Genomic DNA, 13,990 nt, shown 5'->3' with positions numbered 1-13,990 from the left:
CGCGTGAGTGGGCTTCAGAAGGGAACGACGCGGCCGCGTGGGGCACGCGGTTGCGTGAAGGGGATTGCGCGTCCAGCGCCAGTCCAGCACCACTCTAGCACAACTTTCAGCTGTGCACCCTTTTTACGTCGAAAATCAGGGCACGCGGTCGCGTGGGAGGTCATTATGCCCATATGACGCGGTCGCGTGGGACGATTTGTGCCATTGGCATGCCTCCAGCCACGCTCCAGCGTGACTCTCTGTTCATTTTGATTTTTCTCCCCTCTCCATGCGACGCGGACGCGTCGCGTGGCAAAAATTTTTTTTTTTATAAATATGCGGATGCAGATGCACGAAAGTACTGATAAAGAGAAGAGTTATTGAATATGAGAAACTAAAAATAAAGAAAAGAACGATCATACCATGGTGGGTTGTCTCAATCTTCTGCTATGTGGGGGTCTTCCAAGAGCAAGATCTCAAGCTCTTTATTCTTCTGTATCTTCTCGCCATGGTATAGCTTCAAACGGTGTCCATTAACTTTGATAAGTTCAGAGTGTGAAGGATGGCTTAGGTGATAAACTCCGTACGGTTCGGCCTTCTCTACTCTGTATGGACCTTCCCATCTTGACCTCAATTTTCCTGGCATGAGCCTCAGTCGAGATTTGTAAAGGAGGACTAAATCCCCAGGCTGGAACTCCTTTTTCTTGATGTTCTGATCATGTACAGCCTTCATCTTTTCCTTGTATAGTTTTGAGTTCTCATAAGCTTCTAGGCAAAGGCTTTCCAGTTCTTGCAGTTGCAACTTCCTTTCAGCTCCGGCTTTCCCAATTTCCATGTTGCACTCCTTGACTGCCCAAAAGGCTTTGTGCTCTACTTCAACTGGAAGATGACAAGCTTTTCCATAAACTAAGCGGAAAGGACTCGTCCCAATGGGTGTTTTATATGCTGTTCTATATGCCCAGAGTGCATCTTGTAGCCTGGTGCTCTAGTCTTTTCTATGGGGTTTGACTATCTTCTGCAAGATACGCTTTATTTCTCTGTTTGATACCTCGGCTTGCCCATTGGTCTGAGGGTGGTATACTGTTGCAACCTTATGAATTATCCCATGCTTCTTCATTAATCCTGTTAGTCTCCTGTTACAAAAATGGGTGCCTTGATCGCTCACGATTGCTCGTGGTGATCCAAAGCGACAAATAATGTGGTTTCTCACAAAGGAAACAACAGTGTTAGCATCATCAATGCGGGTGGAAATTGCTTCCACCCACTTGGAAACGTAATCCACAGCTAACAATATATAAAAATATCCATTAGAATTTGGAAATGGACCCATGAAGTCAATGCCCCAAACATCAAAAATTTCACAGAAAAGCATAATTTGTTGAGGCATCTCATCCCTCTTGGATATATTACCAAATTTTTGGCATGGGAGACAAGATTTACAAAACTCAGCAGCGTCTCTAAAAAGAGTAGGCCACCAAAATCCATAGTCCAAGATTTTTCTAGCAGTTCTTTGAGGGCCAAAATGTCCTCCACTCTCAGATGAGTGACAGGCCTCTAAAATGGACTGGAATTCTGATTGAGACACACAATGTCTAATTACCTGATCAGTGCCACATCTCCATAAATATGGGTCATCCCATATATAATATTTAGACTCACTTTTCAGCTTGTCTCTTTGGTGCTTAGAAAAGTTTGGAGGAAATGTGCGGCTAACTAGATAATTAACTACAGGTATATACCAAGGGGATACTTCAGATACTGCTTGCAGGTTATCAAATGGAAAATTATCATCTATAGGAGTAGAATCATCCTTAATGTGCTCAAGGCGACTCAAGTGGTCTGCCACTAAATTCTGGTTACCACTCCTATCCTTTATTTCTAAATCAAATTCTTGTAATAGCAGTATCCAATGTATAAATCTTGGTTTGGACTCCTTTTTAGCTAATAGATACTTTAAAACTGCATGGTCCGAATACACTACTACTCTAGTACCAAGTAAATAAGCTCGGAATTTATCCAGAACAAAAACAATAGCAAGAAGCTCTTTCTCAGTAGTAGTATAATTGGACTGGGCAGTGTCTAAGGTCTTAGATGCATAAGCAATAACAAAAGGGTCCTTACCTTCGCGCTGAGCCAGCGCTGCTCCTACTGTATGGTTGGAAGCATCGCACATGATTTCAAACGGCTGGCTCCAGTCTGGTCCTCTTACAATTGGAGCTTGAGTCAGTGCGGTCTTCAGCTTATCAAACGCTTGCTTGCAATCTTCACCGAACTCAAACTCAATATCCTTCTATAGTAATCTGGACAAGGGAAGTGCTACCTTACTGAAGTCCTTTATGAATCTCCTGTAAAAACCTGCATGGCCAAGGAACGAACGGACTTCCCTCACGGAAGAGGGGTAAGGTAAACTAGAAATAACATTCACCTTTGCTGGGTCTACAAAAATGCCAGTATTAGATACCACATGTCCTAATACAATCCCTTGTTTTACCATAAAATGACATTTTTCAAAATTCAATACAAGGTTTGTATTAACACATCTATCTAATACTCTAGATAATCCATCTAAGCAAAGGCTAAAAGAATCACCATAAACGCTAAAATCATCCATAAAAACCTCCATACAGTCCTCAATAAGATCAGAGAAAAGACTCATCATGCACTTTTGGAAAGTAGCTGGTGCATTGCACAAGCCAAAGGGCATTCGTTTGTAAGCATAAGTCCCAAAAGGACATGTAAAAGTGGTCTTTTCTTGATCCTCAGGAGCTATATGAATCTGGAAATAACCTGTGTAACCATCTAAAAAGCAATAATGTGATTTACCTGACAAGCGATCCAGCATTTGATCAATAAATGGAAGTGGGTAGTGATCCTTACGGGTAGCTTGGTTGAGACGCCTGTAATCAATGCAGACTCTCCAAGCATTCTGAACTCTAGTTGCTATGAGCTCTCCATGCTCATTCTTCACTGTAGTGACTCCAGACTTCTTGGGCACCACTTGTACTGGGCTAACCCATTCACTGTCTGAAATGGGATAGATGATACCTGCTTCCAATAGTCTGGTCACTTCCTTTTTGACAACTTTCAAGATAGTGGGATTCAATCTTCTTTGGGGTTGACGAACAGGTCTTGCTCCCTCTTCTAAAAATATTCTATGCTCACATACTTGAGGGTTGATGCCTACTATGTCTGCCAAACTCCACCCAATTGCTTTCTTATGCCTCCTCAGTACATCAAGTAACTGCTCTTCTTGTTGAGAAGTAAGCTCCCTTGCAATGATAACCGGAAACTTCTGCTCATCTTCAAGATAAGCATATTTGAGATGTGGAGGGAGGGGTTTCAACTCTAACTTCTGATCATGGGCAGGCTCTGGATTATCTGGAGCTTGTGAAAATGGCGAAGTGCCCTCATTGTCAGTTAAGAGGGTCCCCACACTTGGACCTTGTCCAGTGTGCCTCTCTTCTAATTCTTCCTTGTGAACTGCAGCTACAGTTTCATCTATGACATCACACTGGAAGATAGAATAATCTTCTGGAGGGTTGTTATGACTCCATTCAGATTGAAGATTACTGTGCGGCCATCTATTTCAAAAGAGTATGTTCCTGAAAAAGCATCCAATTTGAATTTTGATGTCTTCAGGAATGGTCTTCCAAGTAGGATTGATGATGGCTTATCCGAGTCATTATGGGGCATTTCCAAGATATAAAAAGCATTGGGAAATGTAAGTCCTTTAATATTCACTAAAACATCTTCAGCAACTCCAGCCACTGTAATAATGCTTTTATCTGCTAACACAAAACGAGCTGCCGACCTTTTTAAGGGAAGGAGCCTCAAAATATCATATATGGACAAAGGCATTATACTGACACATGCTCCTAAATCACACATGCAATCATAAATTACTACTCCACCAATAGTACAACTAACTATACAAGGACCTGGATCACTACACTTTTCAGGTAATTCTCCCATTAAAGCAGATATGGAACTACCTAAAGGAATAGTTTCTAATTCATTAATTTTGTCTTTATGTATACATAAATCTTTTAGAAACTTTGCATATTTAGGTACTTGTTGAATAACATCAAAAAGAGGAACGGTTACCTCAACCTTTTTGAATATTTCTACCATTTTGGGATCGGGTTCCAGCTGCTTCCTGGGCTTCCTTGCAAGTTGTGGAAATGGAATAGGAGTAGTGTTTTCTGCAGTGTCTGCGCCTCTTGGTGCTTCCTCCTGTGGTTGGACTTCTTCTTTTTCAGCTATGTCATGTATGTCCTCTTCCTCTTCAACATCTTCTATTTCTACTACCTCTTCAGCTGAGGCGTGTTCTGGTGAGCTTGGCTCCTCCTGATTCCTCTCCTGCAGTGTGGTTCCGGACCTCAGGGTGATGGCATTAATGCCTCCCTTTGGATTGGGTAATGGTTGAGAGGGGATTCCAGTGGAGCTTGAAGGTTGGTTACTGAAATTTTGCATTGATCCAATCTGTGAAACAAGAGCTTGCAAAGTAGAGGTCAGACCATTCAGACTGGCATTAATGTTATTCATGATGTTATTTTCCATTGTCTGTTGTCTCCGCTCAAAAGATTGTAGTAACTCTTCATTAGGAGATAAAGAAGAATGAGTAAATTGAGAGGTCTGCTGTTGGGTATTCTGTGGTCCTTGGGATTGCCTCAGGTGAGGTGCTCTGTAAGGTTGGTCCTGCTGCCTGTTGTTATTATTATTCCACCTCTGATTTCCCTGATTATCTCTGCCTCCTCTGTTATTGTTGTCCCTCTAATTCTGGTTAGAATTGTCCTGCCATCCATGGCTATAGTTGCCACCTTGATTGTACCCTTGGTTGGGGCGGTCATAGAAATTATGAGTGGCTGCCACGGTGTTATCTTCCTGCTGGAGCTGCGGACACTCATCAGTATAATGGCTATAATCTGCACAGATTTCGCAGACTCTCTGTGGGACTAACTGTTGGCCTTGCTGTGGTGAAGGAGGTTGAGCTTGCTGAACTTGTTGTTGATTCAATTGCATCTACTTCAGCAAGTTGGTCATTTCACAGATACTCTGAGTTAGAGCAGCAGTCTCTCTGCTAGAGGATACTTCTGCAATGGCTTTTGAACGGCCTTACTTCTGTCTGTGGTTCCTAGTAGATTCAGCTAAGTCGCTGATCAATTGCCATGCCTCATCAGTGGTCTTGTACTTCTTCATAGACCCATTGCTAGCACTTTCCAATGTGGTCTTATCTTGGGGCCTCATACCCTGTGTGATATAGCTAAGTAACACTATCTTGTCAATCATGTGGTGGGGGCATGCTTCCAGAAGATTATTGAAGCACTCCCAATATTCAAAGAGAGTCTCGTTGTCATCTTGAACAATAGTGGAAATGTCTTTCCTCAGTTTATCAGTAACTTCAGATGGAAAGAATTTCTCCAAAAACTCTTTTCTGAGCATATCCCAGTTGGATACATTTGCTAGGGGTTGAGTGTAGTACCACTCTCTTGCTTTTCCCTCAAGAGAAAATGGGAAAGCTTTCAGCAGAATTGAAGTTTCATCTGTACCATCTCGCCTGACGGTAGAACAGGCTGCCTGGAAATCTCGCAGGTGCTTGATAGGCTCTTGAGCAGGTAAGCCATGAAACTTGGGCATCAAATTGAGCAGTGCGGTCTTTATTTCGAAATCTGTAGCCACTGCTGGGTGATGCGCTTGAAACGGTTGCATTGTAAAATTAGGGGCTCCTTCCTCCTGGATGGTAACTCTTCTAGGTTCTGCCATGTCGTCTGCACGTGAATCAACCGAATCAGTAGAATGGGAGCTGGTTTCTTCCTCAAGTTCACTTTCAGATCCGCCCTCAGAGCAGACTAACCGACGCCGAGCTCGCCTTATTCGTGAAATAGTCCTTTCAATTTCAAGATCGAATACTAGCAAGCGCAGATCAGGAAGTGAACGCGTCATTTGACGAAAGAAACAGGAAGCTCATAGTAGCAAAATAAAATAAAATGCAAATAAATAAATTCTAATTAATAACTTTAGCACTTTATTGCAACTCCCCGGCAACGGCGCTAAAAATTGATGGTGTGCAGAAATTGGCAAATTAAAAATTGTTAAAACATTTACGTTGTAAGTATAGTTCTTAACTTGCCAGAAATCTGCTCCTCAATTTAAAAACGTGTCACAGAAAATTGAATTTAAAATACTGGGAGTATGAATCTCAGGTCCTCTCCCAACGAGTTGCAGAAAAGTGTGCTATTTTATTAATCAGAGGTTTTCAAAAAGGTTTGAATTGGGCAAACAGGAAATTAAATTGGTAAATTTGAATAATTTAAATAAAAGCCTTGACTGGGAATTGATTAGTTAGAATCCCTATTATTGTTGGAATGCTCTCAGGATTAATTGACAATTAAAGGTTATCCTGTTTAGTTATCCTTCGCTAGGTGAAGGAAAGTCAAACAAGTTGGAATGCTATGTCCGTTCACAAGTTGCAATCCACTTAATTAAAAGGGATTAGTGTTAGTGATTAGGAGGCAATCCAACCATAAACCCAATTACAATTTTTCTTTCAAACCTTCCAACTCAAGGGTTCCTTTCAATCAATTTTCCATCAAGTTAGGGAACTACTCGCTCATTGTGAATGTAAAATTCATAGCATATAAAAAGGAATTAAAGAAAGACATTGTAAATAAAGTTAAAATAGTCAATTAAAAATAAAAGTGATCCTTGTATTAAATAATCCTAAGAATATTCCAATGGTAAAATTAAACAAAGCAAGGAACATGGAAGATTAAACCAAGTAAAGAAAACGAACTAGAATGACGAAGTCTTGATGAGGTAATAACTCTTCTCAGTATTCCAATGCCAAAAAAGTAAGAGAAACTAAAATCCTAAGAACCATGAATCTGTAGAGAGAAAACCTAGAGGAGGAGCAAAACTAGATCTAAAACTAAAAACTGTGTAGAATGAATGTTCTCTTTAGTTTCTGCTTGTTCTCTGGCTCTAGTCTGCTGTTCCGGGCCGAAAATTGGGTCAAAATAGGGCCCGAAATCACCCCCAGCGAATCTGTAAATTATGCAGATCGCGCACGTCATGCGATCGCGTCGCTCATGCGGACGCGTCATTCGCGTTTCTGCTTTGCCACGCGGACGCGTCATCCACGCCTCCGCGTCGCTCGTGCTTTTCCATTCCGCGCGGTCGCGTCGTCCATGCGGCCACGTCGCTTCTCGCTGGTCATCTCCTCAATTTCTTGTGTTCCTTCCATTTTCGCTATCTTCCTTTCCAATCTCCAACTCATTCTTGCCTTATAAAGCCTGAAACGTTTAACACACAGATCACGGTATCGAATGGAATAAAGGAGAAGTAAAATGTATAATTAAAAGTCTCTAGGAAGCAGTTTTCACTCATGTAATAAATTTAGGAAGGAAATATAAATGTATGCTATTTTAATGAATAAATGGGTCAGGATCATGATAAAACCACACAATTAAACACAATATAAACCATAAAATAGTGGTTTATCAGGAGTCCAAGAAGATTTCAAGCAATTCCTGAGGAGCATTTACTCGGGGAAGAGAGACTTTTCCTCCATTACAGCACATCTCGAACGTCTCATGGTGAAATAGACGTGCGCTACAGTAATGACATGTCCTTGGGATTGGTAGCGGAGTTCGAATTATTGTTGCATCCTCTTGAAAATTTTGTGCATAATTATGGGATGCTCGAACATTTTGTCTAATTTCTGTACTCGTATTAAATTAACATATATTTGGTTACATTCATAATGAAAATCAGAAAATGATGAATTTTGTAACAACTAAAAAAATAGTTCTTTATTGATTATAAATACAAAGAATTACTTCCATTATAGTGGTTATCATAAAAAAGAGATAAGTAGCTATCAAATATTTAAGTGATGTTTCAATCATTTTTTTAAAGTTTGTTACATTGTATAATATTGTGATGTTATTTGACTTTATTTGTTTTAAATTTTGTTATTCAGATGTATTTAACAATTTTAATTATAAAATATTTTATTTTATTCTTTATAAAGATGTTTTGTATTCATTAAGTAAATATTTTTATTCTTTTAATTATAAAGAAATATTATTTATTCTGTAGCAAACTAGTTTTATTCTTTTTTTAATAAAATTATTTGTTTAAAATCTTTTATTCGAAACTGTTATAACAAAGTTAAAATCACATACGATCTATAACAACATTATATTATTCTAAATATTTATTATGTTCTTGTTCTATTATATGTTTTTGTTTATATGGTAACATTATGTTTATCATGGATTATTTTTTTAGATTAAATAGTCAATACAATATAGTTTGAGTCTGAAATAAATATTTTTTTTTTAAAAAATGCTTTCTTTATATATCATAATTTTTTTTTTGTATAAAGTTTTCTGTTCATCAATTGTCTTATGGCATTTTTTAGTTAATTATCTTATATATAGGGTATGACAATTTTTGCCTTTGGCCAAATTTTTTAGCTTGTATGTTTTGTTTCATGTTTTTTAAATGTTTAGATATTACTGGTCGAAATAATACAATACATGACGATAATATTGGTTCATATTTTATTTGTTCTATTAATTCTAATAATCTTTATTTTGTATGCTTTCGCCTAGAGTTATCATTTTAATTTTTACTATTTATTTTATTTCTTAAAATATATTTTATTTAATTATTTTATGTTGTCATATTTGTGTGAATTATATTATAATAAAATAATTCAACAAAATATAAAATTTTTTAAATTAATTTTTTTTCGTTTTCGCTAAATTTTCCATATTTTTCATTTTGATTGGCAAATAAATATTTTAAGTATTATATTGGTTTTTATAAAATTTTTTTGTGTATAGATTTTAATTTTTTTTTGTTAGGCACAGACACTCTTTTTTTATAATTGGTTCTTGTAATGATCTTAAATAAATAAATTTTTTAACATTTTATTTAATTATTTTATTTGTCATGTTTGTGTGAATTATAACAGAATGATTCAATAAAATATAAAATTTTTTAAATTACCAATTTTTTTTTGCTTTCGCTAAAGTTTACATATTTTTCATTTTAATTGGCAAATAAATATTTTAAGTATTTTATTTGCTTTTATAAATTTTTTTGTGTATAGATTTTTTTTTGTTAGGCACTGGTACTCTTTTTTTATAATTGGTTCTTGTAATAATGATCTTAAATAAATAATTTTTTTAACACCAATTATGCTCATACTTAATGTTTACTATGAATACATTAATATGCTAACATATAAGGATAAAATAATATATTTTTATAACTTTATTTACCTATTAAAATTATGTCACAATACTAAATATATAAAGAAAAAAAAGTACAATACTAACCAGTTACATTTTCTTCACGTCTACTGTTTTGATCAGATCTATTTTCTAATAGTATGTAAAAAGAACACATCAACAAATTATAAAATTGTTCATTAAATTAAGTCAGTACAGTATCAGTGGTAATTGAGAGGTTACTTTTAAAGAAACAAATCATACAAAATTAAATTGATTGGAAGTAATAGAATATGTAAAATACCCATTAATATCATAATTATCCAAACTCTGAATAACTAAAAAGAATAGATATTGACCGTAAAATACAAATACATGATAGGCAGTTTAAGTTCCTGAAAAAAGTTACCATTTGAAAAATAATTCAAGTGTAACCGTATAATAGATTTATTAAGTGAAGAAATTTTCATTTATTTTTTACAATGTTATATATATTTATTAAAAATATTTTAACCTTTTTTGTGTATTAAATAAAACGTTTAAAAGAATTGTAGAATATTAAAAAAGATATGAAATGTAAAATTCTATTAGATATTAATTGGACCACACATTTGAATAATAGCAATTATATTATTGGAATGACAATAATGTATTTTAAATAATTATATTTTACAGTGTATAATTTTTCTTTAGAGATAAATAATTTGTGAATATAAAAATTAAACTGGTAGCATAATAATTATATTAAAAATAGTAAATTTATCAATTTAAATTTATGTAGTGAAAAAATTAATACTTCTGATATATCTATTTTTGATAAGGAAAAGTATAAAAAAATATCGAAATACTAATTATTTTTGTTATACAGTGAAAAAATTTAAGTTACAATTATATTATTAAACGCATATATCTAATATAAATTTTTTTTATAATGATGCGGCGCGAGAACATTTTATTTATTCTTATAATAATATTATATAGGTCAATAATGGAAAGTTTATTGAATCAAAATTTATGAAAAAATAAATAATATACAGAAGTTCTAAACCATATTTATTACCAATTAGTCTATTACTTGAATTAGTTTTGCTTTTATTATGAGTATCTAAATATTTAAAAAATTTGAATTATTATGTTGACAATTTAATAAATATATTAAGTAGATAAATTACAGATAAATAGTACTAAGAGTACATTAACATAGAGATATTGTAGAAATAATTCAAATTAAATGGCAAATTAAATTGTAGAAAAAAAGTTAAAAAAAATATACCAGAATTATCTACTAAAATTTAATAACAAATATATTATTAAACATTGAACATATATAATTTTCTTATAATAATACAGTTATAAAAATTGTTTGGCAGTATAATATTATATTAAAAAAATTATTAAACTATTTAATAATTGAGATTATAATTATGTAAAGTACATTAAGACAATATAATAATATCTATAATAATATTATTTAGGCCAATAATAAAAGATTTATGGAATCAAAATTTAAGAAAAATAAATTATTATTAATTAAATAAATATAAATATATAGGATTTCTTTCTATATTTGGACTGTTTTGGAACGACAATAATGTATTTTAAATGATTATACTTTACAGTGTATAACTTTTCTTTAGAGATAAGTAATTCGTGAATATAAAAATTATATTAAACTGGTAGCATAATAATAATTATATTGAAATAGAAAATTTATCAATTTAAATTTATCGAGTGAAAAATTGTCACTTCTGATATATCTATTTTTTAGAAGGAAAAGTATAGAAAAAATATCGAAATTATCAACTAATTTTTTTTTATACAGTGAAAAATTTTAAGCTACAATTATATTATTAAACATATATCTAATATAATTTTTTTTATAATGATACGGCGCGAGAACATTTTATTTATTCTTATAATAATATTATTTATTATTTAGGATAATAATGGAAGATCTATTGAATCAAAATTTATGGAAAAATAAATTACTATTAATTAAATAAATATACAGGAGTCCTACCCATATTTATTAACATTCGGTCTATTACTTGAATCTGTTTTGCTTTTATTATGAGTATCTAAATATTTAAAAAATTTATTCTTAACATGAAAATAATGTAGGCTGAAAATTTAAGAATACATTCGATAGAGTACAGTAACATAGAGATATTGTAGAAATAATTCAAATTAAATGGCGAACTAAATTATAGAAAAAAAGTTAAAAAAAATACCACAATTATCTATTAAGTTTTTTTTGTTACAGAGTCAAAATATTTAATAACAAATATATTATTAACAGTGAATATATATATTTTTCTTATAATAATACAGTTAACTAAATTTTATATTTGTATGATATTATATTAAAAAATTATTAGATAAGTATTTAATAATTGAGATTATAATGATGAAACGTACATTTAAGATAATATAATATTATTATTTAGGCCAATAATAAAAAATTTATTGAATCAAAATTTAAGGAAAAATAAATTATTATTAATTAAATAAATATAAATATAGGATTCCTACCCATATTTGGATCGTTTGGTATATTACTTGAACCAGCTCCGGTGTTATTGTGAGTATCTGTATATGTAAAAAATTCATTATTAAGATGAAAATAATGTAATTTGATAATTTAAGGGTACACTCAAAAAATAAATTATACATAATTGGTATATATCGTAAAAAATAATTCATGTTAAATGATAAACTAACAATATAAATTTATTAATGAGAAGTATAACTTAGAGTACGTGATATATGTTAGATTTCTTTATAAAACCAGTAATTTACGTACCTCCAGCCATTGCCAATAAATTCTTTGATTTAATTTGGAACTTCTAATTCTTGAATCACAGAGAACCAGATGGAATCAAGGTGTATTTTTTTTTGTTCTGATGATCAGAATTGGGGACCCAAATTTTATAAAGTTTATGATGAACAGTCGTGTTCTTTCCATCAAAGAACAGACCAACTGTCAATATAATAATGAATAATTACAATACCACCCAAACTAATTTCTATATTAACAAATTGGACCACAATTAGAATAAAAATTCTAACATTCTCCCACTTGGTCCAACATTTGTTACGTATAGTTTGTAATTACATACTATGCTTAAACAATTAAGACAAATTACACGAATCATAGCGGTAGTTTCTCATTAATCGAGTATTACCTTCTATGTATCACAATGTAATATCTCATAACTGAATAAACTATTCATGTGGTATTTCTGTAGGAATAAGCCCAATGCTTATTCTAGGTCCTTCACTGAATTTTATTTGTCATTCTCAATCATGTATGCGCATATATACTGACCAAATGAGAAACAAACAATAATAGGAATTTCATATCCAAATATGTCATATAATATAACATGCGTCATATAAGTGACGTTACAGAACATAAACCCATACTAGTAACATGATCCTTAAACAATCCTGGTGGCATGCCTTTTGTCAAAGGATCAGCTATCATCTGTTTAGTACTAATATGCTCTATCTGTACCTCATTAGACCTAACTCGGTCTTTAATGGCTAAGTACTTAATATCGATGTGCTTACTTCGACTACTACTTCTATTATTCTTAGCCATAAACACAGCAGCTGAATTGTCACAATATATTCTTAATGGCCTAGAGATACAATCCATAATCTTAAGCCCAGAGATGAAATTCTTTAACCAAAAACCTTGTGATGTAGCCTCAAAACAAGCAATAAACTCGGCTTCCATGGTAGAAGTGGCTACAAGTGATTGTTTTGCACTCTTCCAAGATACTGCTCCATCAGCAAGCATAAAGATGTATCCTGACGTTGACTTTCTAGAATCAACACATCCCGCCAAGTCTGAATCTGAGTATCCAACAATTTCCAAATTGTCGGTTTGTCTATATGTAAGCATGAAGTCCTTGGTCCCTTGAAGGTACCTTAAGACCTTCTTTGTAGCTCTCCAATGGATAATTCCTGGATTGCTTTGATATCTTCCTAACATGCTAACAGCAAAAGCAATGTCAGGTCTTGTACAGACCTGAGCATACATTAGGCTTCCAACAGCTGAAGCATAAGGAATATTTTGCATCTGTTTCTTTTCAAGTTCATTTTTGGGACATTGATCTAAGCAGAATTTGTCACCTTTCACAATAGGTGCAACACTTGGTGAACAATTTTGCATTTTAAACCTCTCAAGAACTTTATTAATATAGGCTTCTTGAGATAAACCTAAAATTCCTTTATGTTTATCTCTATGAATCTTTATGCCAATGACATAAGATGCATCACCCATATCTTTCATATCAAAATGTCTAGAGAGAAATTGTTTCACTTCATGTAACAACCCTAAATCATTTGTTGCAAGCAAAATATCATCTACATATAAGATGAGAAATATGATCTTGCTCCCACTAACCTTGTGATATATACATTGATCAGAAATATTTTCAATGAATCCAAATGAAGAAATCACATTGTGAAACTTCAAATACCACTGTCGGGAAGCCTGCTTAAGACCATACATTGCTCTCTTAAGCTTGCAAACTAACTCCTTACCAGCACTTGAGATAAACCCTTCGGGTTGTCTCATATAGACCTCTTCTTCCAAATCTCCATTAAGGAAGGCCGTTTTCACATCCATTTGATGCAATTCCATGTTAAAGTGTGCTACCAATGCCATAATGATGCGAAAGAGTCTTTCTTTGAAACAGGAGAAAAGGTTTCCCTGTAGTCAACTCCTTCCCTTTGAGTAAATCCTTTGGCAACAAGTC

Source organism: Arachis ipaensis, chromosome B2, assembly GCF_059453495.1.
Source record: "Arachis ipaensis isolate K30076 ecotype BB chromosome B2, ASM5945349v1, whole genome shotgun sequence".
NCBI classification, from domain to species: domain Eukaryota; kingdom Viridiplantae; phylum Streptophyta; class Magnoliopsida; order Fabales; family Fabaceae; genus Arachis; species Arachis ipaensis.
The sequence above is the reverse complement of the archived record's forward strand: the minus strand, read 5'-3'. Positions refer to the sequence as shown.